General features: G+C 44.8%; 1 protein-coding gene and 1 pseudogene across 6 annotated transcripts in view; one reads left to right on the plus strand and one right to left on the minus strand.

Annotated features, from left to right (window-relative positions):
- Positions 1-27,334, plus strand: part of BTBD9 (BTB domain containing 9) — a 416,334-nt gene that overhangs the window by 358,384 nt on the left and 30,616 nt on the right. Inside the window, exon 11 of one of the 6 annotated variants that reach the window (XR_013383586.1) lies at positions 3,629-3,713. The exons of the other annotated variants lie outside the window; for them this stretch is intronic. The gene's annotated coding sequence lies outside the window, so the exon portion shown is untranslated. The remainder of the gene's footprint in view (positions 1-3,628; positions 3,714-27,334) is intronic. 6 annotated transcript variants of the gene reach the window in all.
- Positions 11,529-12,052, minus strand: LOC144316895 (transcription elongation factor 1 homolog pseudogene; annotated as a pseudogene).

Raw genomic sequence — 27,334 nt, forward strand, 5'->3', positions numbered from 1 at the left:
ATCTGTGTTGGAATTGGTTGGATTTAATGTAAAATTACTTCAGTCTCCGCCTTTATGCTACTGGTTTTGTTCTTGAAGTACTCACCAGTATCTTGTCACTGGGAAGAAAAGGGAGCAGTATGGCAACTTGAACTGCACATGAATGACATAAAATGCAAAATAAAAATCCCTGGACTAGAAATCAGTAGGCTTGGCTCTCAGCCACAGTTCAGCTGCAGACTGGCCCAATGTCCTTGGGCAAGTCGTTTACTCTGCCTATAACTCTGTCTCCACATCTATAAAACACCACTCCTAAAACAAGGCTTACTTATAGGCTCTTAGAGCTAAATTTATTAAAATAGCCCAGTGAATTGTTATCTTAGCAACAAAAATGTGAAATAGTTACATAAATGATAAAATACAATGGATTTGTCTCTAATACTCCTTCTAAAGTTTGCATACCGCAGTTCTAAAGTTCTAAGATAGTGTGTTGGCTGGATGGATATACAGACACCAACATACATGTGTGTTATACATATAAAAAATATATGGAAACTTCAGTAAACTCTTACATAGGAGGTAGAACCAGACCCCCCAGCTGCTTCTCTCTCATCTCCCCTGCCGCCAAAAACTGTGGTTAATTGTCACATCCTAGCCACAAGGAGCTCCACTTCCAGAGATAAGCTTGCAACCTCAAATATTCTTGTCGGGAAGTGAAAAAAAAATACATAAAAAACCCTGCAATATATTAAATACCTTGAACTTCCTGAAAATGAAGCCATGAGATATAGTTATATTTGAAAGAAATGTAGTCACATAGAACAACAAACAAAGGTGCATGAGGTTAGATGAGTTCGTGTTGAAAGAAGGGTCAGGAAGTTAGTCTTTTCCTTCTACAATCACTAAGTACATAACTCATGACGAGAAGCCTTTTGCTAATGAAATATTAACATCCATTAGATGGTGGGAATGCATTCAGAATGTTTTAACATTTGTATTTTTAGCCTGGACACAATGGTATCAGTTAAAATAATTAGCTCTTGCCTGTAATCTAAAAGCCTTATCTCTTTACTCTCACTTTTTTAGAAGGCAGATGTTTTAAAACTGATTTGAAAATCAAATATGCCCTTCAGTGATTTCATTTAGAAGAAACATAGAAGTAAACATTATAAAGAAGGCTTTTCAATACATTATGCATGCAAATGTGGCAGCCGAATTCAGGTTCACAAGTGGAGGTAGATGACTGTTCTGGTTGAGAAAGGTTGAGTTGTTTAAATGAATAGAAAGGTCATCCACCCTCAGAGCGTACTCTGCTGTCATCTAGTAGCAGGGCTGTTGCTTGGTATTAGGCTCTATCTGCCAAAAGGTAAGAAGTGAAAGGTTTTGGCAGGCACAGTGAAGCCACATTAATAGCAAAGTAGCTGTGTTTAAACTGTCCTTGGAGCACTTTTAATCGAGCCCTTGTTCTCTGTCCAGCCCTGTGCTGGATATCACAGAATGGGGTTGAGGGGGTGTTGTGCTCTTCTCGGAGTACCCACTGCTGGTGTGGAGACTATAATGGTTATAGCCATTAACTATGTGCTGCAAAGACTGTCTCTGATATATTTATAGATTTGTCTGATTACCCAAGGGTCAGGGACTATGTCTTACCTATTTTTGAATCATCATAACTCAGCACAAAGGCTGACATATGGTAGCCTAGAAATGGTTCGTGAGCAAGTGAATGAACTTTTGAGTGAATGAGTGGTTATATTTTGGGGACAGTTTTTTCTAATGGAATGCTAACAGGGATTTTTCAGACTTACAGTGAATTAGATAAAGGTTATCACTAGGGAAGAACAGAAAGTGAGGTATAAACTAATCCAAACCAAGTTCTTGCTCTCTGTCTTGAAGATCAAAAACTTGAGCCCTCCTACAGGTCTGGAGAGAAGAGGTCTCCCATCCAAGGAGGTGTGACCACCCTGCCTAAATGTTGAATTAAGAACCTCATTGGACCTCAGTGGGTGTATTCAGGAAGGGAATGGTTCCCCAGGATGAGCCAAGCATCCCCTGGGAAGAGCTTGCTGGAGTGGGCAGGAAGAAGCCTGACCTCTTTATGTGATACCAATCTGTGCTCCAGAGAGACTCATTTTAAAAAGGCCTCATTAAATGAACTGCAGCTCCAAGTCCAATGACAGCCAAGAAACTTCTGGGAAGAGCTTTATACTACACTACATCTCTCTTGTATCTTTTACCTCTTTCTGTTTAAGAATCTTTTTTTTTTTTTTTAAGATTTTATTTATTTATTCATGATAGTCACACAGAGAGAGACAGAGAGGCAGAGACATAGGCAGAGGGAGAAGCAGGCTCCATGCAGGGAGCCCGACGTGGGATTCGATCCCGGGTCTCCAGGATCGCGCCCCGGGCCAAAGGCAGGCGCCAAACCGCTGCGCCACCCAGGGATCCCAAGAATCTTTATTTATCTTCAGCTTCTTGGGGAATATGGTGGAAACTTTTCTGGGCCCTTCTCTAGTATCCATCTTATTTTCCTGCTGAGAGGATTCAGCTTAGGCAAGAATTCTGTTCCATGTGGAGCACGTATTACCTCATTCCTGCTCCTCTAGCACTTTCCTCAGCCTGGACAGGCAAGATCACCTTCATGTCTGCTGTTGAACTGGTGCTGATGGTCCTAGCCTTTCTTCCAAATACTTCAGCTGAAGCTATTTATGTATCTCTGATCATTGGAATGTATAAAAGGGGCTTCTTTCAACAAATATTTGAGCACCCACAGCACATGAGACACGGGGTTGGTACTGTGTTTATGTTCATTGTCCTGTTACCTGGGTGAGGTTGAAAATTCACTGAACTCTTTCTTGAACCCTGGAAAGCAGATTTTCTACATCATTGGCCTCCCTCAGAAGCCCTTGGAAGGTAAAACTTTCAGCCTATTACCAAACAAAAATGTCATATTTCAGTAAGAGAGCTTCTCTGACTTTCTGAAGAACTTAAGGCATTCCATGGATAAAGATGATATAGTACATCTACACCATGGAATATTACTCAGCCCTGGGAAAGGTGGATATCCTGCCATCTGTGACCACATGGGTGGACGTAGAGCACGTTATGCTAAGCAGCATAAGTCAGAGAAAGAGAAATACTATCATTTATATGTGGAACCTAAAAAGGCCAAATCTATAAGAAAACAAAGTAAAATGGTGGCTACCAGGGGTGGGTTGGTGGGTAAGATTGATAGTGCCTAAGGGTACAAACTTGTAACAAGAAGTAATTAAGTCATAGTGCTCTAATGCACAATACGATACAGTGAATATAGACAACAGTATCATACTATAATTATGTAATGTGATAAATATCGCTACAGTGGCAATCATCATATATAAATGTATCAAAGTAGCACACTATACACCTTAAACCTACAGAAAGTTACATGTCAAACTTATCAATAAGAAAATGTCTTTAAAGAAAAAAGAACTTCTTCAGGAAAGGAGAAAGGTTAGAGTGGGAGAGGTGGAGTTTACCTGCCAGACGGATGGCTCACTGATCTGTTAGGAAGCAGAAACTATGCCAACCCCAGTTGTGTGTATTTGTGTCTCTCAGAGGCTGGTATGTGTAGAGAGGTGGTAACAGAAAATATCTCATTGGTTTCCTTCAGGCTTGAGGCACTCTGGTAGATATGAGCCAAGAGAGCTAGAGTTCTTCATTTTACCCTGCCCACGAAAGCATCTTCCATCAGCAAGGTACGGTGGCAGCCTGTGGGGCTCGGTACTTTCCGAGAGAGGGAATGGGGAAACCCCCATGACCAGCCTCACACAGTGACCCACAGTGTTGTCGTCTTTTTTTTTAAGATTATTTATTTATTTATTTATTTGAGAGTGAGCATGCATGTGAGCACATGAGATGGGCAGGGAGGGGCAGGGGGAGAAACAGAGCAGGAAGTCTGACTCAGGACTCAATCCCAGGACCCCAAGATCATGACCTGAGCTAAATTAGGCAGACACATAACTGATTGAGCTACCCAGGAGCCCTGACCCAGTGTCTTCTACTAACAAGGGCCCCTCAGAGTCCATTCATCCAACCCTCCTCCTTCCCTTACTGCCACATACAAGCTAATGCCCTTTTCTACATCCCCCTAACCTAGAAACATCTAAGAATACTCAACCCATTTCTCTTCATTGTCTGGTTCAATTCTGTTTGCTTCTGCCTTCTCACCAACTCTCAGCTGGTCTCTGCGGCCTCTCCCTCCACCTCTTGTCTTTCTTCCATTCTGCCTCTACAGTTGCCATTATAAAACACAGTTCTCATATAACCACTTGTCCATAATCCACATGTCTCTGCCTGACATGCAAGATCTTACAGTCAGCCCCCAAACATCATAGCCACCTCATCTCTTCTTGCTTCTGTATATGCTGCCTGCATTCAGTGTTGTGGGCTACTATTCCTTCTCTGGAGACAATCTGTACTTTCTCATCTTCGTGAAATATCCACGTGTTCTTAATACCACCTCGAGTGCTAGTCTTTAGTGTCCATCCCCACCCCCTCCACCTTCTCTGGTGAATTCTAGGTCATCCTTTATGCCCAGCTCAGTGTCATCTGCTTTATGAAGCCCAACCCAACCTCTCCAGACTAAACCTGGAATAGCCAGATCCCCAACTCAAGCTAAATGTGGGAGCTGCCCTTCCTTGATCAGTCCTGAAACTGGACTCACAGACTTAGCAAGGGAGGGGAGGATTTCAGGCCTGGTTAAGTGATGAAGCCACTTAAAGAGTTCAGAAGAAAGCATTTTACTTGCCTACCTCTTCTCTGTAAGGAAGGCAGTTTGTTCCAAGCTGGTTTGTTCACTACCACACTCCTGCCATTTGATAGAAGCTCAGTACGTATTGGTGTGCCTGCAGGATCTAGATCATCCATCTCCTGATCTAGGACTTAAAAGTCACAGCTAGAACTTGAGGAGTTCATGGATAACATAGTCATTAGAAAGGAACTGTGGGACCCAGAGACTCCACTTCTAGGCATATAAGAGAAACGAAAACCTACGTCCACACAAAAACTTGTACATGAGTGTCTATTCACAGCAGTATTAGTCATAAGGGCCCCAAATTGGAAACATTTCAAAAGTCTGTCAATGGATGAATAAATGGATAAACAAAATGTGGTATATCCACAGTGCTATTTGGTCATAAATAAAGGAACGAAGTACTGATACATGCTACAACTTTGGTGAACTTTGAAAACATTTTGCTGTGTGAAAGGAGCCATGTATTGTATGATCCATGTACATGCAATGTCCAGAATAGGTAAATCCATAGAAATAGAAAGTACGCTACTGGTTCCCAGAGGCCAACGGTGTTGGGAAGAATGCGGAATGACTACTAAAGGGTAATAGATTTCTTTTGAGCGAGATGAAACTGTTCTAAAATGGATTGTGGTGATGGTTGCACAACACTGTGAATATCACTAAAAACTAGTGAATTATACACTTTAAAAGTGAATTTTGGGATCCCTGGGTGGCGCAGCGGTTTGGCGCCTGCCTTTGGCCCAGGGCGCGATCCTGGAGACCCGGAATCGAATCCCACGTCGGGCTCCCGGTGCATGGAGCCTGCTTCTCCCTCTGCCTGTGTCTCTGCCTCTCTCTCTCTCTCTGTGACTATCATAAGTAAATAAATAAAAATTAAAAAAAAAAAAGATTTAAAAGTGAATTTTATGGTATGTGAATTATGTCACACAACAGCTGTTATTTTTTAAACAAAATAAAGTCAGTGGGCATTCCCAGGCCAGTCCACAAAGGACTAGGGACAGTTCTGTGCAGTGGGAAGGCCCGGATGTTGCCCTGTTACAGCCAATTCCAGATTCCAGACCCCCTGCAACTTTGACTCACAGAAGCAAGGAAGCATAACTTCTCTCTGCCTTTTCCTTGCAGTTCCTTTGAGAAGGAAGAGGAGAGGTATGGGTAAGAGATTCACTCTTCCCTTCTCTCCTGTTTCCTGCTCCCACCCCACCTCTTCCTTTTGCCACTTATGGCTCTCTCCAGAGCTGTGTGGCTGGACCAGGGATTACTGCTCTAATACTTTTTTAGAGAAGGGGAAGAAAGGAGGAAGGAGCAGAGGGAAAGGGAAAGGGAAAGAGAATCTTAAGCAGGCCTCACACCCAGCGCAGAGCCGGACATGGAGTTCAATCTCAGGCCCTGAGATATGACCTGAGCTGAAATCAAGAGTTGGACACTTAACCAACTGAGCCACCCAAGCACCCCTAATGCATTTTTAATCTATAATTGCAAATCCAGAGATCTCATTCTGAGGCTTTGGGGTGAAAGGAGAGCCTTCCTGACATAGTGAAAAATGGCCCTATTTTCCTCACATGTGGCTAGGCCACAGCAGACCACTGAGAGCCAGTGTAGGCTTCAGGAGGGTTGGCTTAATGGCATTCTGGTGGATGAGCTGCCAGGCTTTTGATGAACTATTCCAGTCCCGTTCATAGCCCACATAATGTGTTGGATACTTGGTCAACAGTAGGAGTCCCTACTATAGAGCCTTATACTGCCATTGTAAGGGGTTTTAAGTCAATAAAACTCAAAATTTGAAATCAGAATGATCCTTGCCCCTAATGTTACACTAGAATAAGTATATATAAATGCAGGGATTGGAGACATTTACATGAATTTGACCTGATTGAGCAACAGCCCTCATAAATAGCTCTTTTGATGGGAAAGCAATCTAGTTCTATAACCACAGAGTTCCATGTGACATGTTAATTCTGCACTAGCATCATAGAGGTCTCTCAGAGTGCCTGGTTTTTAAGTAGCATGTCTGTGTTATCCCACATAATGCCTTTTTACTACCAATTATTGTGTGACCTAACTCCATACTGGTAATTCTATTTGATTCTTTGATGGCATCATAAAATATTGATAACAAAGCAGAATTGATAATAACAGTGGTAAGAATGGAACCAAGAACCATTTTTATTCATACAAAGGAAATCATAGCAAATATACTTTATTTCTCCTGATTCCATAATTTTCACTATTTTTCATCCCCTTAACAAATAAACGAGCACCCACCAAGTGCTAGGCACTGAACAAGGCAGATGAGGTACCTACTTTCATCAAGCTTACATCTTTGTGGGGTGTGGGGGGGAGACAAGCCATAACAGATAAATAAACTTTCAACTACTGATAAATGCTGTGAAGAAAATCAAACAGGAGAGTATATAGGTAGTGATGGGACTGTGGTAGACAAAAAGCAGCCTCTTGAGCTCAGAAAGGCCTCTCTGACAAAGTGACATTCGAGCTAAGTATTATAGAAGCAGGCCTTACAAAAGGCTTAGGGAAAGAGAGTTTCAAGAAAATTTAAGGCTATGAAGGAGAAATGAACTTGGTGTGTATGCAAAACAGAAAGGTAGCTGGTGCTGCTGAAGCCTGAGAAAGAGGCCAGACAGCGCAAGATGGGATGGACTGGCCAGTACCTCTCAGATCATATGTGACCTTCAGGTGTTGGGCAGGAGTATGAGTTTCAGCCTAAGAGCAGTGGGGCGTTATTTAGGGTCTTAGGCAAGGGAGTACTATGAACTGATTTCCGTTTTCTAAAGATCACTTTGGTGACTGTGTGGGGAGTGAATTGGAGGAAGATAAATAAGGAACTGAGAGACAAGTAAGGAGGCTGTTGCTATAACCCAAAAGAGACATGACAGGGTCTTGGACTAGGTTGGTGACAGCAGGGATGGTGGGGAATGGTTGGCTGTGGAGAACATACTGCTGATGGAACAGGCTGGGAGCCAACATGGAGACACCAGAGAGGAGGGAAAGAGCTCTTGGTATATACCTTTTGACTTTGTCCTCGGTCCTGGGCGTTTCAACATTTCACTGTTTTTATCAATGCCCTGACAGAAGACAAAAGGCAGACATGAGATTCAAAATGACCTCCCTAGCCTCTAAAGTGGGACCAAAAAAAAGTGGGACCAAACCAACAGGATGGGATTTAATGGGAGTAAATGTGATGCCCTCCATTGAGGTTCAGAAAATCAATTGTCCCAAGTACAGTATGGGGGCAGTCAAGCTTGAGAAATGTTTATGTGAAAAAGCTGTGGTTTTTATTTGGCCACGAACTCAATATGAGCTAATGGTAGGATAAAGCTGCTATAAATTTTGGGCAGTCTTAATCTACACCGGGTGCAGAGTGTCCAGATGCCCATGTGACCTTCCTATTGTGCTCTGTGTTGGTCAGGACACATGTCTATGCTTGAGGAAGTACATTGAAAATAACCAGGTGATGAGAGTTTGGGAAGCTGATTCATGAAGATGGGGCTAGGGCCCGGGGTGGGTAGTGCTGTGAACTGAAGGAGCCAGGGATAAAACAGGACCCAGTTAAGACAAGACTTAGGGAGTTATGATGTCATGATAATGATTTTTTTTTTTTTTTTTTTTTTTAGTAAACTTTATGCCCAACATGGGGCTTGAACTCCTGACTCTCAGATCAAGAGTCGCATGCTTCACTGACTGAGCCAGCAAGGTGCCCCTGATAATAATCTAAAATGTATGCAGATTTATCATGTAGAAAAGAGACTAATTCTGTGGCCTCCAGAGGCTGGCACTAACATTTTTTAGTCATATCTTCAACACATATTTGATGAGCATCTATCCTGTGCCACTTTTTTTTTAAGTCCCTAAACTTATTGGTGCTCAGTTTTGGTCCAGAGACATATATATATGCAGTAAAGTATTCCAGATGCCACCATAGAAGTATCTGTTGAGTACAGTGGGGACACAGTGGAGGGAGTGACCTTAGAAGGGTTGAGAAAGGTCTCTTGGTGGAAGTAGCATTTAGATTGAATCTTGAAAGATAAGTGGATGCTGGCTGCAGCACCATCTGGGATAAGGAAGGGGATTTGGAGGCACATATGAGGCAAAAGGCATGCAAAGACACAAGATGTGCAATACCTTGGTGCATTCAGGTAACTAGGTGTGGTTTGGCATGACTGAAGAGTGGGCTGGGAGGTCCAGGCACTGGCCATTCTTGGTTCAGGGGTAAAGAGGGTTTGTCCAACAGTGTGTTCTGGGCTGCCCCTGAAGTATAGCGTGTCAATAGGTAGCGAGCTGGAGAGAAGGCTGGAGGGACAAACTGGGACCAGACCATGTGTGGAAGTCCCTGGATACCATGCTGGCCAGTTTACCTTATTCTCTCCTCAGGTAGAAGACAGGACTGCTAAAGGTGTGCCTTATTTGTGTAGGTTGTGCTTACAACAGGATCTAGAATGAGCTAGCAGTGAGAGAGACTGGAGATGGAAAAGCAGGAAACAGCAGTTAGGGATGAGAGTTAATGAGAGTCTACACTAGAACCAAAGCAATATTCCAGGTGAGAAGCTGACGGGTGGGGGCTCTTGGGAGGGGAGGACAAACTCTGTAACTCTGTGCTTCTGGTGCCCCGGGACAGAATTGGGGCCAGCAGTCAGGAAGCTGGACAGCCACAGGCCCAATAGTCAGAGGCAGAAGTGCTTCTTCTTAGCACAGTACCACACATATACTGTTCCAGAAGTGCCAAACTGCAACAGAACCGCTGTTCTCAGGTGTGACCACTGATCAGTCTCCAGGTGCCTGGGTTCTCAGCATGAAAGGACCACCATCCTTCTCCATTACGCTCTCCCTGGAAGAGCAGGACACTCTGAGGCTGCTCTCCTTCATCAGCAGGAGGAGCTGCAAGCACAGGGGAAAGTGGTCCCTCGTTTTCTTCATAGAGGGGGGCTCGTGACCTTTGGCAGAGGCCTCTGTGGTCTCTTCTGAAGCACTCTTGAACCGATTCCTCAGCCAGCTAACTCTGGCTGCCACTGTGGCCATCCAGTCCTGCTCTCTTGTCCACCTCACACTGTTGATCCCTTTCCTTCCTCCTGCCTCATCAGAGCAGCCCTGGCTGCTCAGTCACCAGTGACTGTGCCTAGGGCTCTGGAGCATCCTGCCACGCCTCGCCAGGCCTCACAGTGAGGCTCTTTATTTTCCAGCTGTTTTTGAGAGGCTCATTGTTTAGTCCTTTGAGAATCCCTGGATTAGAAGTCTGAGGAATTTGAAGGCAGGAGGTGAAAGACTAGAAGCTAGGAACTACATAATAAATAGGTGTCCTTAAAACAACAGTAAGTGGCAGCACTAATGTCTCCAGCCAGAACTTCAAAGCACAGACCCCAAAAGTGGTCTCATCTGGAGAGAAAGCAGAATCTCAGCATTGTTGGAAAACTTGAAGAAAGGCAGTATGTGACCCACCTCTCCAGAACGTGTTCCACATCTCCTTGCAATATAGCATTCTGTTTCCCTGTTAAGTGACTTTGCTCCGGGGGACTTGAGGTATAGGGTGGCTAAGAAAGCCACTCAAAGACACACGTGTTAGGTAGTAAGCCTCACGCTGCCCAAACCTCTGCTTGTCTCAGCTATAAAATCCTGGGTCAAATTGTGGTTATAAAGTTGATTGCTTCCAAAGCAACCCTGCCGTCTTGAGGTCTTTGTTTTATTCAGAGCTGCTCTATCAGCTGTAGTTTGCCTTTGATGGGCCACAGCAGTGTTTTTCATGTCTAACTAGTGTTTTAATGTTTGTGAGATGCTGTGGTTAATTGGATCCCCATGGCACTGCAAACGGCTTTAGAAGCCTCTTATGTTGGGGGAGGTAACTCGGTGGCTGTGTGTGTGTGTACGCGTGCGCGTGTATACACATGTGCCCTCAGACCTGAGCAAGTGCCATGAGATTTCGTTGTGCTCCGGCCCACAGTTCAGCTTTTGAGAGTTTTAATACTTGTTTATCCCAAGTCAAAAATCTTGGCATCACCCCTAGATTCTTAACCTTTCTTCTCTTACACTCTTCTGTTGTGTTGTCCTTGGGCCTGTTGGAGCTGCCCAGCCAGACCCATCCTGGTCATGGCCAACCCACACTTCTAGATCCCTGGGAACTCCCACCATCTTGCTGGTGGCCCTGTGCCACGCAGTCCCCATTTACTGACTCTCCTTTCTCAGGGTAGTAACATAAGCAAGGGCTCACACTCTCTCAAAATCTGTGAAGGCGGGATCCCTGGGTGGCGCAGCGGTTTGGCGCCTGCCTTTGGCCCAGGGCGCGGTCCTGGAGACCCAGGATCGAATCCCACGTCGGGCTCCCGGTGCATGGAGCCTGCTTCTCCCTCTGCCTGTGTCTCTGCCTCTCTCTCTCTCTCACTGTGTGCCTATCATAAATAAATAAAAGTTTAAAAAAATTAAAAAAAAAATCTGTGAAGGCTTCCAGGTACTTGCCTGTTGCTGCATCTTGCTTTGTTTTGTTTGTCATGGCTGCTTTATATCTAAGGGCTCATGACTGACAGTGATCCGCAAACCAGTCCCATCGTCTTCTACAAAAGTGACTTAATATGAACAAGGGGCTGTTTCACTAGGACCCAGGCAAGGGGCCTGTAGGACTGTGGCTTTAAATCTCAGGCCACAGGCCTTGGAAGGCAGGGAAGAATGGCAGGCAGTCCAGTTCAAATGGGCTGAGTGCCAGTGAGGGGGTTGAGGAGCCTAGAGAGTTCCAGAGAGCCCTTACCCAGGATGACAGATCACCAGGGTAAAGGAGCCAGCAGGTTAAAGCTTTCAGAGCCAAGCAAAGCAGTTCAATCCCCTGGGGCCCTGTCACCCCCGGCCTTAACTCCATGCCATGGCCCCAAGTACACCCCCACAGCCACGCACACTCACAAGCACACTCATCCCCACTTCATACACAAAGAAGGCTGGACGATGGGGCAGGTTCACAGCAGGCTGGCTTGCCAAGGGGTTGAGTCCTCTTCATTGTTACTGACGGGCTGCCTAATGGGCATCTATCCAATTGCTGGGCGTATCCACCGGTTCTGACAGATATGTGATGGGGCATCTGGGATTCCTCTGGGCACATGGTATAAGAGATGACTCTGATGTTCCAGGCACAGTCCATTTTCTCCTCATAAGACATCTTGTGGTTGCAGGAGGGGCAGGTGAAGTGGGTCTCTAGGGTGCCTATCATCATCTTGGCGGGCCATTTTGACTTTCTGCACCCCATGTCTGTAGGAGGGCAAATGCTCACCTTCCTCCATTGCGATAGCCTCGTTCACCTAGAAGACAGTGGTTTCCCAGAGTCACTACACTTTGAATTGTGCAATCCAGCTGCCTAGGTAGGGATTGGTGTCTTAACAGTTTTCCAAAAGAGAGGGCTTCATACTCCCATCCCCTCTCTAAAACCTGAGGTGACCTATTTCTAGGAACCTGAAAGAGCCCAACTAACATTCCTGTGGTGGAGCAGAGAGGCCCACAGAGGGCAAGTTAGGGAACAGGCAGGGATGGAAATAGGCAAGTACCTTGGGGCACAGCAGGTGGGTGTGCCCTAGGATTCGGGACCCCTGGGAAGTAAGAAGCCAGTCTGCCTCTGGCCTTTAGCCTTATATTCCAACCCTGCCAAGGGACTGTGCTCTTTCAATTAAGCACAAGTACTGTTAGTCTCTCTTTTTTTTTTAAGATATTATTTATTCATAGAGACACAGAGAGAAAATGAGAGGCAGAGACACAGGCAGAGGGAGAAGCAGGCTCCATGCAGAGAGCCTGACATGGGACTCAATCCAGGGTCTCCAGGATCACGCCCTGGGCCGCAGGCGGCGCTAACCGGGGCTGCCCCTGTTAGTCTCTTTTTATGTGTGTGTCTCAGACCTGCCTCAAATGAATCAGGGTACATGGAGGGAATCTGTAAGTGGTAAAACTCTATGCAAAAATAAGACATCAGGGATCCCTGGGTGGCTCATCAGTTTGGTGCCTGCCTTTGGCCCGGGGCATGATCCTGGGGTCCCAGGATCGGGTCCTGTGTCGGGCTTCCTGCATGGAGCCTGCTTCTCCCTCTGCCTAGGTCTCTGCCTCTTTCTTTCTCCCTCTCTCTCTCTCTCTCTGTCTTTCATGAATGAATGAATGAATGAATGAATAAATAAATTAAATAAATAAATAAATAAATAAATAAAATCTTAAAAAAAAAAAAAAAAAAGACATCACTAGATCTCTCTGACTAGGTCATAAGCTCCTTGAAGTCCAGAGTTGCTTCTGACACTTCTCTGTACTCTCCTAGGTAGTCCCTACTCTCTGCTCTTTGCCTGACTGCTCAAATGACCCTTGAGACAAGCTGGTTAAATGACTATTTCCAGCCGAAATGGAGTTGGCCTCCTCTTTTAGTCTCTCTCCTAGTACTGTGTTCTTCTCCTTGATAACACCTATCACAATTTATGATTTTGTTATCTGTAATTTACTTACTAAGTTCTGTCTTTGCAGTAGGCTTTAAGTTCCAGGAAAGTGGGGGACTCTGTCTCCTTTGTTTATATTTACATTCCCAATGCCCATATAATGCCTGGCATATATTAATATTTTTGAGTCACTGAAGGAATGGGTTCCCAGGAGGACATTGACAACTTCACAGCCAGAGAATGTCTCTGTTCTCCTAGATCTTACCAACTCTAGAGATCGTTGACCTTCACCAGTTTTGCTAGATTAGTTTCCTCTTGCACCCTGAGCATCCTGCCTCTTCCCATGACCTCTGAATTTGACTGCTGGTGACCGGATTTAAATGGATATCTAGGACACATCATTGGGCAAGTGGTGGAAACTTCCTTAACTTATTTGTTCTTGTTCCTTTTGGCCATGGTGTTGTGGGAAATGAAGGGATGGATGGCTTTGAGGCTCCAGAGGCATAGATGTGGGTAAGTGGACCAAGCATGTAGAGACAAATGCACTAGGCTGCTCTGGAGAGCACCCACAAGGAAAGCATATCCCTTCATATCTTCCTGTCCATGGTGACTATAGGTCTCTATCTTATCAGGAGCTCATTAAGCAATTGCCCACCTACCGTCTACCAGCAAGAATTCCATCAGAATTTACTTACCTTCAACTAAACGTGACTTTCTGAGCCATAGTTATGGGTTTACCCTAATTAGATTATGGAATTGCTGCATTACATTTCATTATTACCTTGAAATTACACTTCCATTCTGAACAACCATGCCTTATAAGTAATGTGAGTGCTACCTGACACACTCTGAAACAAGCCCCATATTAAGCTGCAAGTTTGTAATGGGTGATATTTGGATAACTCTGATTAAACATATAAATCATGAAAATTAGAAATGGGAAGAAAGCTCTCTACTTAGATTAGCTACATACTAGTGTTTAGCTCAGTAATGGATCATTTTCTCTCCTGCAGTTCTTACTCTTTCACAAACATTTTTCGTTACCTTTGTACCTTTCTTTCATGGTACTTCTTTACCCATGTTCAGACCTTCCAGTAGACAGAGCCTCTCTATTTCTACTCTTTGTGCATTGTATGTACTTTGGCTAGTAATCCCTAAAACCTTTGTGCAAGGTTCTTAAATATTTTTCATCCAACATTGGTTTTGCCCTGAGGATCATCTTCACCCAAGCAGGGACACTGGGTTTTGACAGTCCTTTTCTTTCTCATCATTATGAGATGGCCCTCATCCAGAAGGATGCTCATGACCATGTCCAACATTAGGAATATCGCTCAGAAGGCCAGGGGCTTGCCAGCTGAGCCAGGAAGACAGATAAATCCAAGAGAAGGAATGAGAGGAATTAGAAAAAGAGGTTGTGTAGGGCCATAAGACTCAAATAAATCTTACTACTGAATTATCCATACTTCAGAATTATAAAGAACTCCCAGCCACTCCAAAAGACTGTAAGAAGAAGTAAGATCGAGACAGGGATTCCAAAGCAAGATGAGAAATTGGGAACATTTGGGGAAGATGTTGGGAGTGGGTAGCCAATTTAAAAAAAAAGAAAAAAAAGAAAGGAACAGAACAAAAATAAAGGAAATAAAATAAAAGGTTCAGCTGAAATGTAACTTCCCGTGTTTGGAAGAACAGCTATTCACTGTCGTTCAATGGGATCAGCTGTTGGAATTCTTTTGAATAGAATTCTTTTTAAATTATTTATTGTGATAATCCACAAATATTTCCCCAAACTCAGCATCATAACTTCATTTCTGCTGGTTTACCCCACATCAGATCTATTTAAAAAAATATTTAAAGGTACAGAATCGGTAAAGAAAACAGTAGGGGGAGCGAGAATGAGATGCCAGAAAGAATACATATGGCCACACCCCTGTTTCCATGTGTGTCACCCATCTCGTTACAAGTGAATATTTCATATGGATGTCTAATTTACTTCTGATAGATGTGGGTGTTCCTATTTCTGAGAGACAGAGATGCGTGTTATGTGTTCTTCAGCTAGAACCTGTTCAGTTCATGGTGCCTCCATGGGATTATATTCTGCATCTCATTTTGTCCATTATTAAATTCAGGGTTCTTTTGTTAAGTAAATAAAATGATTGAATTATCAATGCTAATTTAGTCCTTTCTCTCTTCATCACTGTGATTTTTAAGCATTTTTATTGATACTGTTAAGTGCTATATTTGAGTGGCAATAAGCCCTGTTTTTTAAGATCAATCTTATATTTCAGAGTCAGATGTATCCGATTCATGATAAGTGCTTAGACCAGTCTCTTAACTTCTCTGGGTTTCACTTCTTCCCCTGAACAATAAATAATTATTCCAGCTCCTCCCCACACTGGAGAGATATTTGGAAGGTAAATGAGATCACATCTCTGACAGCATTGCCTGGTGTTCGGGGGAAATCTGCAGTGTTGTTATTGGGCTGTTATTGCTCTCTTTCAAATTGCACACCTCATCATGCTTGTGGCGCCCACAGCCTAGCTGGGCTTTCACTGGCAAAATGATTTAAATGCAGCGGCTTGTCTTGGGCTGTGCTCAGGATTCCCTGACATTCTGTGGGCAGGAATCTGGTAGTGTGGTCTCGGCCTGTGTGTCTGTGCAGTGGGGTGTTGAGCTCGAAGTGAAGAGGGTGGCAGTGGGAGGCTTTTGGACAGGAAGCGTCTGGGTGATTATATGAAGGCAGGTACTGATTTACCTGTTTGCAGTTTATTTTCTTTGGGGGAGGCAGCGTTTCAATTTACTGCATTCCTTGGAGGTTTGACATATCAATTAGATGTTATCGACAGTAATAGAGGGGCAGTTGCTGTAAATGTGAAGTTTTTACTGGTAGGCCATGAAATGACACCCCAAGGGACTGTAACAGAGTGGCGTGATAAATATCGTGTTACCTGCACACGAGCAGAGGGACTGATTAATAGGGGAGGATGATTCTATCTCCTGCACTAAAATGTTATTTATTCATTTGCTGTCAATCAAACCTTCTGTTCTAATTGGCTGAAAGGTTAAATCATCAAGATCTGCTCATAAACCAAGTTAAGGTAGGAAGAAAAGCAGCATTAAATCATAATCAGTAGCTTGTTTATTTACAGCATTATTGCATCCGTGTGACCTTGGAGAGCCTTTCTCTGCCCTCTAGTTATAGTAGCACTCTGAGCTGGGGAATCACATGCATGAGTGAAGGTTGCTGGAAGGGAGGAGATGTTCGCCATGCCTAGTGGTGTAGCCAGAATTGGAAGAAGGCAGAGCTTAGTGCAATGTTGTCTCAGCATAGTTAGACCACTGCTACTCTTTCTGTTGCATTTTTAATACATGGCTCTTGTATTGTGTGATACTTGTAAAAGGAAGACTTATTTTCGAAAAGACAAATATATTTCCACACTAACAGTTTTATAAAGATGTCAGTGAATAAGTATAGGCATCATTAAATCACATTTTAAAGGCAGGCTTCTCATTGTGGTAAATCTGCATTATCAGGTCTCATTTCTGAAATGAATCATACATTGTAAAACTTTATGGGAGTTGAGTAAAAAGATCCCTTGTTGGCCAGTACAAGTGTATACTGTCAAACCATGCAGAAAGGGTAGCTTCAAATTCCAGTGAAATCTCTGATAGAGTTACAACCCTTTCTTAGAAGCAGTATATTTCAAGTACAAGCTACTTTGGGGAGGTAAGAAGCTTTTCTCACTGCGAAAGCAGCTTATTCAAAGAAAGCCAAGAGTAAACTCCCATTCAAAGGATCTCTCTACTCAGCTTGCTGCCAGGAGAACACAGCTTGCTCTTCAGTGGGGCTGGAAAAGGTCAGTAACCCAGAACCACAGTGCTGAGGAAGATGGGGCCTGCCCTGACGGGGGAATGCTAATCCTAGGATACCATCCTCTCCACACGTACCACCCACGGCCCACGCTGGGCTCATGCTCACTCACCCCCAACTCTACCTTCAGCCGCCCAGCCAGGCAAACACTGCAGTCTAAGAAGTAGATTGATTTTCCTTTATGTTTAACAAGTTCACTTCCATGGTTAAGTATTTTAACCACAGACAGCCATGTCAACTCATGAATCTGATATACCATATTACCATATTAAATACCAACGATCTACCATATTAAGGATAAATTTTTCTCCTTTTTTTTTTTTTAAGATTTTACTTATCCATGAGCAACCCAGAAAGAGAGGCAGAGACATAGGCAGAGGGATAAGCAAGCTCCCCGCAGTGAGCCTGATGTGGGACTCGATCCTAGGACCCCGGGATCACAACCCGACCCAAAGGCAGATGCTCAACCACTGAGCCACCCAGGTACCCTAAAGATAAATTTCTAAAGAGAGTCCGTCACCTCTTTGGAGAGCATCTGTCAGATGACAGGGTGGCTGAATGCCTTCCTCAGTGTCTGAAGTTACTTGCATGTGTATTTTAGGTCATTGTGTCTGGTCAAGGGTGAAACATGTTTGTTGGTGGCTCATTGGCAAAAATGGCCAACACTACCGGCTTTTTCATCTTTAAGTGACTGCTGAGTTCATTCTACTCTGAGAACACACACCCATTTCATGGCCACCTGGCGTTATTCATTCTTACTGAATAACAAAACTTCTTGGCTATGTTATCCACAGTCAGATGGCATGTGGGATGCATCACAACTCTCCTAGATAGAAGGACAGAACTGTAGCCATTTCTTCGAGTCAGAGAGTGAATCAGAAAGATGGATGTTGAGAAGCTGGACTTAGGTGGCCAGTTCTGTAAGGAGAGACGATTTAGTGTAAAGGGAACATGATAAAGTAATATCCTCATGCTCCTTCTGAAGAAACAGACTGTGCAACAATAGAATGTGTGTTGCCTCTACTTACTAACCTCCACAAAGAGCTAGTCAGTCATCAGTAGCTCTCAGCAGTAACAAGCCTGGTGCCCTCACAAAAAACTGTACGAGAGAATAGTCTTCCTCAAAAGTCACACTCCATAAATGAATTGTTTCTCCCCTATCAGATAAAATGTCAAGCATAGCCAGAAATTAAATTTCATATATAACTAGCCATTAAATTTTTGTGCCCAAGAAATATACAATCTGTTAATCATTGGGATTGAAGAATAAGGAAAATGAAGACAACCAGTGTTTCCTTTGTGAGGTGGCCTTGTCATGTCCTTGTGAGTTTCTGTTTGTGCCACACACACTCAGCCTACAGGTTAAAACCCAGGAACTGGTGGTAGACATTCCAGATCAGCAAAGTCAGAACCTGGACATGGGTTCAGCCTCCTCCTGGGATGGAAGAGAAAATTTGGGAACATCTCTGCAGTAGGAAGTTGAGTAAAAAGTCAAGATCAACAACCCTAGGGGAAGTCTGGCAGGTCCAAGACAAATATATTTCCACATATATTTGTCTTGGACAGAAACAGCACAGCCTAGAAGCTGACACTTTGGGAGTGTCACAGCCTTGGATTTTGTAGTCCAGAAGTAGATGATTGGACTAGAAAGGTTATAGCAGGACCTTAGGACTTTAAGGAATGAAAGGAATTCAGCAGAGTAGGGGTCAGGGCCATATTCAGTTCATAGCCTATTTTTATACAGCCTGTAAACTAAGAATGGTTTTTATAGTTTTAAAGGGTTGTTTAAAAAAAAAAAAAGTGGGATCCCTGGGTGGCGCAGCGGTTTGGCGCCTGCCTTTGGCCCAGGGCGCGATCCTGGAGACCCGGGATCGAATCCCACATCAGGCTCCGGGTGCATGGAGCCTGCTTCTCCCTCTGCCTGTGTCTCTGCCTCTCTCTCTCTCTCTGTGACTATCATAAATAAATTTTAAAAAAAAATTAAAAAAAAAAGTGAGAATATGTGACAGAGAGCTCTATGGCCTAAAATATTTATTTCTTTGGCCCTTAAGAATAAAAGTTTGCTGATCCTGGGTATAGGCACGGATTGAGTATAGTAAAACTGCTGGACCCAGGGTGTGACATGCTTGTTGAATGACAAGGAATGAGGTGAGAGCCAGTTCCTAGGACCCAAGTACTTGAGAATAGGATCCAGAGCACGGCTCACCTTACTGCTGAGTGACTTCCTGCGTTCCCCCTTGCTGGGGGCAAGATGGAACTGGGCCCTGGTAGGTGCTGCAGGGAAGGGAGAGCCAGGTGAGTCCTGCAGCAGGCAGGAAATCCCCCAAGGACACAGGTAGTGTGGCAGAAGGGATTCCTGACATTCATAGTAACAGTTTACAGAGTGCTCTCCCAGCCTCCACCTTGTTTGATTACCTGCAGGATAGGCATTTTGTAAGCATGACAGCCAAGACTCCAGAGATTAAGTGATTTACCCAAGGCCGTAAAGCCAGTGAATGCCAGAACCTGGGCCCAAACCCAGATATTTGTGACTTCTGTCTGGTGGATTTCCTGCTCCAACACAGCTCCTGTCCCAGAGTAGTGACTCTTGGCCAGCAAACCTCTTCACCCAACCAGGATATCTAGGGAGTACCTTGGAAAGCTGGATTTAAAACCTTCCTGTCTACAGTGTCACCTCCAACATCAGCCCCCCATCCTTACTACCACTAAAATTGTCCTCTATGTCATCCTGGTCCTCTTATTCTAAAACTACCTAGGATTTTAACAGCTTGCTGCCCTCTGCCTAGTGTAACATAGGCTTGTCCTCTTTGTTAAAAAAAAAAAAAAAAATAGAACAGTGGCTCTGAAAGTGGGGTCCCCAGACCATCAGTATCAACTGGGAACCCATTAGAAACACAAATTCTCAGGCCCCACCCCCGACCCACTGAATCAGAAACTCTGGGGGCTGGTGGTCTGTGTTTATTAACACACCCTCCAGGTGCTGCTGATAAATTTGAGACCATCTGGAATAGTACATCAGAATCTCTTACGGACTATTCCTCCCCCTTACCTGTGGGAAGCCCTGTGCTAGGACATGTCCATGTTCTCTTCAGAAGGTGATTGCTGTGTTCTACACTGAGTGTGGAGGTGTTAGTGACTGCTACAGTACAGGTCATAGTATATTGGTTCTGTTATGAGAACCAGTGAGAATTTCACTGCCATGGCAAATCCTTAAGATGCTGTCACCAGCTGTGAAGCACCCCTATGCTGGGGGTAGACATAGGAAGATGGGACATAAACCTGCTATACTGTGCATGCAGGGACCCAGACTTGGGAGGGGGGTGGGGAGCCCATGTTTCCCAAATGTTACATTTCTGTGGAATGCATTTTAGTGCATCTAACCAGACTCAGTCACTATAAAAAAAAAAAAGCCAAGACAAGAACTCTTAGAAGTGTTCTACAGAGCCTATACCAGTCTCCTGGTCCCCAGATCTACTTGTAAACAGGGTACTTTGACCCACAGTTGGGAATCATGATCATTCCCACAAAGGCTATAAAAATGAAGAAAATGAAAATCATAAAAACAAAGATGGATATCCCAAAGGTACAGCCAGTGCCCAGTCACATGCTCTGAGTCAACAAACTACACAGTGTCAGAGTTGCATTCTTAATTTAGGGTGGTTCCCTTTCATGATGTGTCATCATATCCAGGAGAAATGACTCCAGAAGGACACTTGCCATCTTTAGTCCTAGACTAGAGCCATGGTCCTTCATAAGGAGTATAGGGCGAAAATATTGATATCTTCCCCAAAGCTTTCAAATAGATATTGAGGGGCCCTCTCCCTGGGGCAGTTTTTAGGCCTGGGCTTGAATTGTTCCTAGTGTCAGTTTTTAGGCGTTAGGGTTTTGTTGTGGTTGTGTTCATCTCCAGTTTAAAGTCTCCTTCTTAAAAAAAAATAAAAAAGTCTCCTTCTTACTGAGTCTCAGGTCTAGAGTTCTGCTGACTTGATGGAAAAAACAGCTGAATGACAGAACAGCTGAAATTTCATCCATTTCTGCACCACACACCCCACAGCCCTTTAAGAGTGCCCAGCAGGACATCAGTGTGATCCTGATGGGGGCAGAGCCATAACGGGACAGGGCGATGAGTAAATCATCTAGCAACTTTAGGAAAATCTACTTTGTGCTTTCACACACTTGGTTGAACTTTTCAAAAATATTGACTAAACAACTTGCCAGCTGTGATTACCAACAGCTCTATTTGACAGTCGTTGACAGAAAGCCAATGGGCACATGCAACGTCATCTCGTGCTAATAGGGCCTTCATTAGCAGCTGCTGAGGAGATGAGTGCTCTCCTGGACCCAAAAGAGTGATTCCTGTCCCCTGGTGGTGTTCACTTGAGCATCAGTAAACTGTTTGCTTAGCGAGCTCAGGGGCAGGCATGAAGCCTGCCTGTACATCTCCATCAGTCTGAGGGTTTTTTATGTTCCGATCTCCAGGAACACAAATAATATTCTTTCTAAGCTGCTCCAAACTACAACCGATAGAAACTATCATGGAAAAGGTGAATTGCTAGACAGTAAGCCCTCATGACCAAGAGCTTATTCATAAAATGATGACAAATTTATTGCACACATTCACTGCTGCCTTTCTGAGATTAATAGCTGATCTATCTGATTTTAAAGGCTGACAATGGAATCAGAAAGAGTTACTGGTCAGTTTTCTCACTCATCCCCTTCACCCAGCAACCTTCCTCCCCAAGAAATAATACAGAAAAATAAGCTGATTGAACTTTAGCAAAAGTCTTACAGTATTTTATTGCAGGAGATTTCTATTTGCCAAGGATAACTTTTAACCTTGTTGAATGCAATCTGACTTCTTGGCATCTTCCTTCAACTCTGCAAAACCCTCAGGGCAGGAGACGAGCCCAGCAAATAACTAGGGGCAGATTGAAACACAACCTGAAAGGAAGCCATATTTTTGTGCATGCCTCATGGCTGCTTGTTTACTATGAAGTAGTAAAAAAGTCATTGTTTGATGTCTTAGCCTTGGGGCATGAACAAAATTCAAAGCAGGTGTTTAGAAATGCACTGCTTCAAATCTTGAGTGAGGGCATACACACATGCACACACACACACACCTGAGCACACAAGAAGCCGAGGTTTACAAAATACAGGGAGGGAAATCTCTGAGGTTGCTGGCCTGAGGGGAATCAGGATTCATCACAGAGAGCAAAATGCCTCCCGTGCATTTTGCTCCTGTGATTTTGATCCTGACTTTGCTCCTCTGGCTAATTAAAATGATCTGACCAGACCTCCTGGCCTGCCAGACCTCCAGCCACTCTCCTTGCCCAGAATCCCCCTACCTATCCTGGCATCTGATTTTTGTGTCATAAATTATCTGAATTGTTTAGCCTAATTTACATACTTAACACATGCCCTGGTTGTCTCCTGTCCTGTTACATTGGCCACCATGCTTTGTGAGCTCACAGGGGAGCCAGGGGCCACCTCATTCTTTCCTGTGCTATGGCGGGCGGCCTGGCTGAAGGCACTGAGATGAGCACTGCAGAGTCCCAGAGGGGCGTCCTTCTTGTCTGCCAGCGTGCAGGCGTGAGTCCAGGGACGGGGTTAGAGAGTGACTTAGAACCTGCAAGGGTCTGCAAGAGAGCACGCCCCCTGGAATTCGTTGACACCAAGTTGAGGGCGGCAGTGGTGACTTTTTAATCAAAACAGTGTTTGAAAAGGGAAAGAAATTATTTTTTTAAGCTCTGCTTTTTTATTAACAGAAAATGTCCCAGAAGAAAGATTGTTACGTGCACCATACTGCCTTACATCGGCTTTAATTGTGTTGAATGTGGCAGTTTATGCAAATTCCAGAAAGAGCCTTTGTGGGGCCTGCCAGAAACACTTGTCACCTTTTTATTATAGAACTCATATCAGAGATTCTAGTGTGTTCAGTGACTCTAGGCTAATCTTGGGCGACTCCGTGCGAAGAGCGATTGTTTTCATCATAGAGAAACATTTTTTTGTACTCTGGAGATTTTTAAAGCTCTCCCCAGTGCCCCCAATTTCTTACCTGTTCAGCTGCAAATATCAGGCCCTTAATGGCTAGAGAGGGAGAGTCTATTTTTAAGTTTTCACTGAATATCTCCCCAGTGCTAGATGCTGAACGAATTTGGCATGTCATCAGATCTGGAATACCCACAGGAGCTTAGTGTAATTTTTAGTTATGAAATTGGTCAGATTTGATTCAGAGAATGTCTGGCAGCCCCTCCAGAGGGCCACTGGCTTTCTTAGGTGTGTGTACTGTGGTGGGTTTCTGAAGTAGGGTCGGGGTTTTGTTCTATACTGGCATTTGGCATGTATTTCCATACAAGCAGCCCTCTTTTAAAATCTGAAATTCAGGGCCATTTAGTCCTCATTGTGTTCTAAATCCTTTTGGTATTTAAAACACTAGGAAATGAAATTGCCAAAATTCTTAACATTTGAAAACTGGCTCCTGCCCAGGCCTGGTCCTCACATTTCCAGTGCACATCTCAGAGGGAGTGCGCTTCTGGGGGAGAAACAGAGGTGGCATGTTGGACAGTCACGCAGAGCCGAGGCGGAGCGGTGCGCTCTCAGAGGCAGCAGCCTTTTCAGAGCAGGCCTGCTCTCCTTAGAGGCTGAAAGGAGCCACTCACGTCATTAAATCAATAATTCTGTTGAGCATTGTACTTGCCGGAGACAGGAGTCCTCTGAGGAAGAGCAAACTGAATGTGCCCTCACCCCGACTGGCCTCTAGAGCTACCTGCTGGCAGAGAGTGTGGCCACTAGCCAGCAGAGGCCTAGACCCTGATCGTTGTTATATTCAGGCAAATTTCAGCAGCATTCCTAAGCATCCGAGCTGGGCACCAAACAATCAAAAGTAGAAACATCCCTACGGAACACCATGGAGCAAGTCAGGGTCTTAGGAGCCTGTGGAGGGCCATGAGGGAGAAGTGTGTCCCCTCGCGCCCACTCAGGCCACCACCCATGAAACCTCAGGCCCAGGCAGATCATTCTCCCCAGCTGCCATAACTGGGAGAGGCGAATGGCCCTGGACCTATGCCACAGACGGAGAGGTCCCCCCCCCCCCGCCACCATCCCCACCTCCGAGGGAGGGCCACCTCCCTGTAACATAACCAAGGCAGGACCCCACAGCCTCTCTGAGTTACCATGTTGATGTTTCTGATTTCTCTGGTGAGCCAAGAGTTACTACTCAGTTGCCAGAATCAGCAGGTTGGCTGATTCCCCTTTCTGCACGTGAACCAGTAGTGGACCCCAGTAACATTAGAAGGGCCAGTGCCCTCTGACTCAGCACGGTGAGAACAAAGTGTTGGTCTAGACTACTCCACCTAGCTCCTGAAGTCTGGTCTGAGTCTTTATCTCCAGAGTGAGCTGGGAATTTCAGTCTCCCAAACAAGTGGCAGCAAGAGTCCCTGTATTTGTTAACTACACAAACACTCCCCTGTTCAACCTCATCCTGTCTGTCCCTCACCCGTGTGGGGATGACTTGGCAGTATTTATTCTTCATAGGGGAAAAAAGGATTTTTGACTCTGTTGTAGACCTAGGACCATATGAATAATGAATTTGACTAAAGATGAATAACTGGGGTACCTGGACGGCTCAGTGGTTGAGCGTCTACCTTCGGCACAGGTCATGATGCTGGAGTCTCAGGATTGAGTCCCACATCGGGCTCCCCGCAGGGAACCTGCTTCTCCCTCTGCCTGTGTCTCTGCCTCTCTCTCTGTGTCTCTCATGAATAAATAAATAAAATCTTTAAAATAAAATCTTCCTACTCAATAAGCTCAGCTACATCTGGCTTCATCAGAAAAACTAACAGAGCTCCTGAAGAACATGTTGTGCTCTCAGTGGGGAGGGGAGGAGTGTTATTAGACGAGGAACTTGGATGGCACGTGAACCAGCTGGTGTTTGGGAGGGTCCATAGGGACTCCTGACACTGTAGCAAAAGGCCTGAGATACACTTTCCCTTCCTTGGAAGAGGCCCCAGATCTCCCTCTCGTACCTGATGGGCTCTTGGAGGAGGCAGATAATAGGCAAGGGTAAAGGTCATTAATTATAAGATCCAAGTGTGACAGGAAACCTATTAGAAAGAGTACATCTCTTCAAAAGACTTCCCAGACATTTAGAAACTGTTTCAACAGAGTTTAAATTTGCGAGGGAAACCATTAAACCTTGGAAGAAAGAAATGCCAGGCCAAGAGGGTGCTTTATAGACAATAATTTGATTGACCAGGCCTCCCCTCTTGCTATACCACACAAAAGCTCTTGCCCAGATGTTAATGTGTGTGTGCCAGCATGAGCACACACACACACACACACACCCCCCAACTCCTACCACCAGTTGTATTCAAATATGAATACACAAGCAGGAAGAAGCATGATTTTCTTTTTTTTTTTTTCCTGCCTGATAACTCAAATTCATTGCGTTTCTAGCACAGCTGCTGCAAGAGAGAAAAGCACTTGGCCCCGGAGTCTGTTTATGTGTTTGAGCCGAGAAAGCGATTTTTGTTGCAAGGAGTTCTCAGTGAGATAGACAGAGTCAGAGAATAAGAGAGAGAGAGAGATAATTATCTAAATTATGTTCGTGCTATTATCGAAGACGAATATAGTTAAAATGTAATTAAATATGACGGGCTAGCAGGATGTAAGCCAAGCTTTGGAATGCTAATCATCAATTACTGCATCCCCTTAGGGGAATCAAGGAGCGCTCCATGGCACGGAGTGGATGGCACCAGAGAGGGAGCAGGGGGCTTGGGCATGGGGAGCTGAGCGAGATGCAGTATTAAAACAGCCCCTCTCCCCCGTGCTCCCACACATACTCATTTGAACATGCTATGAATGTCCCCAGGACAAGAACCTTCCTGTGGCTGCCATAGGGTTAGAAGCTTTCAGCTCAGCTCTTATGAGGAGCTGGCAGGAAGATCCTGACCTTTTCTTTAAGAGGAAACTCCTCGGGATCCCTGGGTGGCGCAGCGGTTTGGCGCCTGCCTTTGGCCCAGGGCGCGATCCTGGAGACCCGGGATCGAGTCCCGCGTCGGGCTCCCGGTGCATGGAGCCTGCTTCTCCCTCTGCTTGTGTCTCTGCCTCTCTCTCTCTCTCTCTCTGTGTGACTATCATAAATAAAAAAAAAAAAAAAAAAAAAGAGGAAACTCCTCTAAAAGGAAAAATTATGCTATGAGCAGGGAAGGTAAAACCAAGACCAGCACATGCACATGCTTTCACCAGAGAGAAGCCAGAAAGCATAAAATGCCCACATAGGTCCAGAAATCTCAGAGGCTGGAGGAACCTTGGCTCCTGCTGATCTGGACTGTAATTAGGATGGAAGAGGACCCGTGTCTGTCCCAGCAGGTTGCTCCCCAACCCACCATCCCCAGCCAAGATCAGGGCTCCTCCTCTGCTGTACATTGACAGCCCCTGAGGAGTTTAAACGGGATTCATGCAGGGCTCACCCCCAGAGATTCTGGGTTTAATTGGTCTGGGGCGTGGCCTGGGAGTTGGGACGTTTAGAAGCTCTACAGAATAACCTTCTACTAACCATAGCCAAGGGGAGGGCAATCAACAGCAACTAAAGACTATCAGCTCTTCTGTCCTTCCACAAACCTCAGTTGTACCAGCCTCAAGGCCAAGAAGAGAACAGTGAAGAAAATAGGTGGGTTTTTTTTTGTTTTTTTTTTTTTTTAAGATTTTATTTCTAAGTAATCTCTATATGCAAGCTGGGGCTCAAACTCACAACTCCAGGATCAAGAGTTGTACTGAGCCAGCCAGGGAGCCCCAGAGCCAGCTTAAGAGTTGACTGAGCCAGCCAGGAGCCCCAGAATTTTTTTTTAATGAAACATAATTTATATATCTATTCTGGTGCTAGGTTCCCAAAGAATTTTGAGGTGGTATGATTCCTGTCCAAGAGTTATTTTGTTCCATTTCAGCACTGCCTGAGCTCTCTCTATGGCTGGGATACAAACCTGGCTGCCTCCTTGGGTCAGGTGGATAATGTGAGCAGAGCAGGCCAAGGTAAGCTCCAGGGAGTGACAACAACCCCCAGAAGCTCTGTGGCCTGGGTCCGTCTCATTCACCTCAGCTGTAACCGTATTGTCTCTGCAAGAAAGAGGATCCAATGATCCAGATCTTTAGATTTTCAAGAGAAACCAGAAGTTTTTGTTTTCACTGAAATCTCCCAATTTTGGGGGCACCCCAGTTGGCTCAGCGGTTTAGCGCTGCCTGCAGCCCAAAGCGTGATCCTGGAGACCCTGGGATCAAGTCCCAGGTCTGCCTGTGTCTCTGCCT

This window comes from Canis aureus, chromosome 7 (assembly GCF_053574225.1).
Source record: "Canis aureus isolate CA01 chromosome 7, VMU_Caureus_v.1.0, whole genome shotgun sequence".
Lineage (NCBI taxonomy): Eukaryota > Metazoa > Chordata > Mammalia > Carnivora > Canidae > Canis > Canis aureus.